The 5,747-nt window shown below is 37.2% G+C and overlaps 1 pseudogene; it reads right to left on the bottom strand.

Moving 5' to 3' along the window:
• Positions 1 to 3,656: 3,656 nt before the first annotated feature.
• LOC123866273 lies at positions 3,657 to 4,411 on the bottom strand (annotated as a pseudogene).
• Positions 4,412 to 5,747: the final 1,336 nt, after the last annotated feature.

Genomic DNA, 5,747 nt, shown 5'->3' with positions numbered 1-5,747 from the left:
ACTTAGAAAAATTCATCATGGAAGAGATGAGGACAACCTCTTTATGGACAGATTTTTCACTCATTAATAAAATCTACCTTGTTTCTTTGCATTGGGAATGAAATAAACAATATTTATTTATGTAGACCAATTTATGGTGCATGACAATTTACTCAATACTCTACCACCAATTCGGAAAGAAATTCTACTGAGAAGAGACTGCAAAAACTGAGCAGATACCCTCAACATTTTTATCTTATTCAAAGATCATTAAAATGACTTCACTCGGTGCGCGGTGACCTTAAGGCTTAAGGAAATTTATGATGCCCCAATATTTACCTATGGGTTATAACAGAGTTATATTTTTTTAGAATTTTTAATATTAGATAAAATTGAATCCTATGAACAAATAATATACTTAAAATCTTTGCTACTTATTTTGATGTAGGTACGTACTTTTATCCTATTTATAATAGAAAACGGTGCTTATGACATTTTATTAGGAATAAGTTAGTTAGGTACTACATTTTCTGTACAAAACATAGGTTCATGAAAAATAGCCATATATCTTTCTAAGCCTATGTTCTTACTCTCTCTCTGTGACGTTCAAATCGAATCTAAGGCTGAGATCTATACGGCGTACTTTGACTTTGTTCAAGCTTCAGTTGAAAACGAGACAGATTTATGCCAGCTATATAGCGTTGTCTCGCTTTAACAGTGTCTTAAGTCTGATCAAAGTCAAAGTACGCTCTATAGATTTCAGCCTAAGGCTGAGACTTTTGTATTTAGGGTGCCTGTCCACTGAAGGGAAGCGGAATGGAAGGTAGACGTGTTCAGCTAACCAATCAGGTTATTATTGAGATGTGATAATTTTATCACATCATCATCCATACTATCCATACTAATATTATAATAATTGTGAAAGTTTGTCCGTCCTTCTGCTAGCTTTTTCACGGCCTACCCGTATGAAGCCGGGCAGGTCAGCTGGTCATTCATAACTGAACAGCTGTGGTTGATTTGTTGAAAACATATTTGCTTCAGTGAACAAGCGCCCTTATTGCACATTCCGATAGTATTCTTAAAACTACCTCTAAACTCTACCATTTTAAATACATTCTGTTTCCAATTCCATTCATATGTACCTGTAACTGAATACATCATTCGAATGATTGCTTCATTTTTGCATATTATAAGTACTTGCCTAGTAGAGAACTTTTACCATTTTAATAATAAAATATATATTCAAGAAGATATATAAAATTTCTATACTTATATAAAAGATATATATTCAGTATTTATATAGAATTTACGTTTAGAACAATACCTAATCAAAAAGATAATAGTTATTTACAATAGATTTATTATAACAATATCAATTAAAAATTAATTAAATAATTATACTATTAATTTATTTTAAAGGTTTTTCCTGGATAATTTCTTATGAGATTTTAATATTTACTTATTTTTTAAAAGAAATAGTTATTGCTTTTGGAATAATATGAAAACTCAACTTGCTCTAAGGTTTTTTGCAGGATAAATCACCTAACAATCACGTGACGTCATCGTAGATAGAAAAAATAGGCACGGTTCAGCCTACTGATTCGCTAACTCAGTGTGTAACATCATTGACTCATTTGACATTTATTTTTGAATTCATTGAAGGTTTTCTACGAAAAATTATTTTAATGTCTCTCAGTGAAGCAGCAATGTAGAACCAACCAATGTCAAGCTCAGCGTCTATCATTCAGTGTTAGACACTGAGTTAGCGAATCACCGCGCAGGTTGGTTTTCATACTTATTTATGAACAGCCTATAGCTTTTCCAAGTCTGTGATGGCCATACTTTGATAACATGTACCTATAGTTAGAACCTTTTTGATGCCGACTGTACCTTTTTAACCCCCGACCAAAAAAAAGGGGTGTTATAAGTTTGACGTGTGTATCTGTGTATCTGTCTGTGGCATCGTAGCTCCTAAACTAATGAACCGATTTTAATTTAGTTTTTTTTTTGTTTGAAAGGTGGCTTGATCGAGAGTGTTCTTAGCTATAATTCAAGAAAATCGGTTTAGCCGTTTGAAAGTTATCAGCTTTTTTCTAGTTACTATAATCTTCACTTGTCGGGGGTGTTATAAATTTTTAATTTACACTTGTATTGTCTTATTCCAACCTTAAGCTTCCATTCCATTTTTTAGAGCTATAGAAACACAGTAGCCGGCAGGACATATTGTACATCGACCTTTAGAAAGAGATTTCGGCTTTGTCTCTGACACTCGTACGTATGTGACGTTTCGTCGGTTTCAACGACAGAGACAACGCTCTACGAAACCGCTATCTCTTTTTAAAGTTCAATATTTCCTGCCGGGTACTGTACCTATAGCTTAATTTTAATTATTAGTATTATTTCTATGAATCCTGCATTTTTGTTACAGAATTTTTATTATTAAGATTTGACTGTATTATTTATTATTATTAATCAATGTTACAATATGAATATTTACATGAATATTATTTTATTTTAATTGTAAGCAAAAATAAATGAAATTTTATATATGTAAAGAATCGCAATAAATACGTGTAAAAATAAAATAGTCTCAAAACCTACAGAAATCAAGTTTAACATTGTGGTTTCATTCGTGTTTAATTTTAGTTTTACTAATTTAATAATTATTTTATTATGAAAGTACCTTATTAATGTGTGTGCTGTTTTATAGAATATGTCTTGTTGAAATGTTTCTGTATTGTGATGAAATTAATAAAGTTTATTTTTTAAAATAATAGTTTTTTCCTACCATAGTTACCTATATTACTTATCATATCAAAGTTGAAAATGTTAATAAAAAAACCGGTCAAGTGCGAGTCAGATTCGCACACTAAGGATTCCGTGAAATGTGTTTCAATTTTCAAAGTAAGATAACCAATATAACTATACCAAGTGGGGTTGGAAAGGGTTTTACTTTTACATTAACAGACTTCTCTACGAACGATTCTACGAAGGTCGAATTCCACTGTCGAGGTGACGATGGTCGATGTGGTCTTTCGAGGGGACGATTGTCAATATCGTCTGTCGAGGTAACGAAGTAAGGTATAAGGTAACGGAGGTTGATTTCGACTGTCGAGGTAACGAATATCGATGTTGACTGTCAAATTAACGTAGGTCGATGTCGACTGCCGAGATAACAATGGTCGATGTTGACTGTCGAGGTAACGAAGGTCAATGTCGAGGTACGAAGGTCGATGTCGATGTCCTCGTCGTCGAGTGATGACGTTGCACAAAACTGATAACAGATGGCGACTATATGTAACGAATCTGTGTAAAGCCAGAAGAAAAAAACTACCTTTCTTTGAGAAAATTTTTATTAAATAAAAAAATTATGATATGCCCTAGGAACTTACCTAATATTAATTTAAATACTAACATAAATCTATTATTAATTTAATTTTTTAGCCAACATTACATCTTCCAAACTCTAAGAGAGTCACCGTTCTCGACTGATGCATAAATATGGCGTCGCTGTGCGTCTCTACTCTCTACACAATGTAAGTATTTTCAGCAATTTTCAGCGACATTCCTCAGATGGATTGCACTTTAGCCTGGTTTTCGCTACACCTTTTTTAAGAATCAGATCGTTTAAATCTTGTGAAAGCCAAGGTGCAGGTAAATGTTTAAGTTTAAGAGGTTTAATTGGCGGCATGGATCTCTAAATTGACTCTAAAATGTTTCTGCAAATAAAAAATCTTGAATCTTGAATCCATTCCACCAAAATTACGTGAAGTCTAATTAATGTGAGAATCGAGAACTTTCCGAAATCGAGAACTCACCGCATCGCATCGCACCGCCCCGTATCCAACCGCACCACATCGCATCGAACCGCATCGCATTGCACCGCACCGCATTGCACCGCACCGCATCTAATCCCATCGAACCGCACCACATCTCATCACACCGCACCGCATCTTATCGCATTGCACCGTTTCGCACCGCACTGCACCTCATCGCATCGGACCACATTGCATCGCGTTACACCACACCATATCGCATCCACCACACTGTACCGCACCGCATCGTGCCGTACCGCATTGCGTCACATCGCACCGCATCGCACTGCACCGCATCACATCGCATCGCACTGCACCGCATCGCATCGCACCGCACTGCATCACACTGCACCGTACCGCACTACATCGCAGCACATCTCACCGCATCGCACCGGACCTCATCGCACTGCACTGCATCTCATCACACCCCACCGTATCGCACCGCATCACACTGCACCGCACCGTACCGCACTTCATCGCACCGTATCGCACGGCACCACGCTGCATCGTATATCACAGCACCGTATCGCATCGCATCATATCGTAACACATCGCATCGCACCGTATCGCATCGCATCACATCGCATCGCATCCGATCCGATCCGATCCGATCCCATTCCATTCCATTCTATTAACGCTTTGATTTCTAGTTCATACAACACTTCATGAATCTTTCTGGAATCCAGAATTAATTTTAGTTTAATTTTTTATTTAAATGGACAATCAACAGCTTACAGTAAGTGCCTACATTTTAGGTAGACTACAGAAAAGAATAATTATAATTGCGATATTGTAGACCCACTCAGTGATTGCTACAGCTTGCCATATTGTGCCACAGATTAGGAGAAAAACAACATAAGTAGGAAGTAGGGACAAGAAAATAGATGCTAAATTAGATTCAGCAAGCTGAGACAATCGACTAACTGGATCCAGTGCCAGGAACAGAAAACAAGTAGAGGTACGTTTAGGTAGGTACAATTTATAGCAAAACAACAAAACCCCAAAACAAACATCACACTATCACACTTCACACTATAATAATTATAGTGTGAAGTGTGTGTGTGTGATTATTATAAAGGCGAAAACTCCTTCACGCAAAAACTAAGTAACTAAGTACTAGACGGATTTGGCTGAGAATGGAGATAGATAATCTCCTGGATTAGCACATAGGCTACTTTTTATCCCGGAAAATCAAAGAGTTCCTACGGGACTTCGAAAAACCTAAATCCACGTGGACGAAGTCGCAGGAGTCAGCTAAGTAAGTAGTTAGTTATAAAAAAAATAGAGTATGGAATGTAGAGTATGCAGACACATAAAAAAGAAACAAGGAATCTAATGACTACCACCAAAGTTGGAGGGGAAAAGTAAGGTATGGGTATAATACAGTAAGTAAGAATTTTTTATGGGACCACCACGGAAATTCTACTGTCGATTAAAATCCCGCTTTGCCCGCAAAAAGCCTGGCAACGCTGTAATTAATCTAGGTACCTACCTACCTACCCTCTTTGTATTAGTTCTATCCTACCTACCTACCTACTTACCTGCAATTATTTTGGTAGGTAAGTATGTAAGTATAAAGTAAACCTTACAAAATAAAATAATAATCGTGCTTTTTTCTCTACACAGATTTATTAAATTAGCGTCGTCGAGCAGCATGTGTTTTGTTTGCGTCCAAATAAAGAATGCTGGGCATAGAGGGTGAAACGTGTCATTAATTTCGATGCACTTGTTTCTTAGCGAAGCTCTCCATGTGTGCGTGCACGTCTGTATGTGTGTCTGGTCATTATGCTGCATTATTTGTAACGTTAGGGCTGGGATGGGCCCGTCCCTATCGGCTCCGAGTCCTACGCTCCCTTCCGCGAGTATTTGAATAGGCTCGCATGTTGCGTAACGCGCGGCCAATGACAGCGCCCCTGCACATGCACGGGGCGGAGCCCTTACGTCACGGCGTCC

Source organism: Maniola jurtina, chromosome 6, assembly GCF_905333055.1.
Source record: "Maniola jurtina chromosome 6, ilManJurt1.1, whole genome shotgun sequence".
NCBI classification, from domain to species: Eukaryota; Metazoa; Arthropoda; class Insecta; order Lepidoptera; family Nymphalidae; genus Maniola; species Maniola jurtina.
The sequence above is the reverse complement of the archived record's forward strand: the minus strand, read 5'-3'. Positions and strand labels throughout refer to the sequence as shown.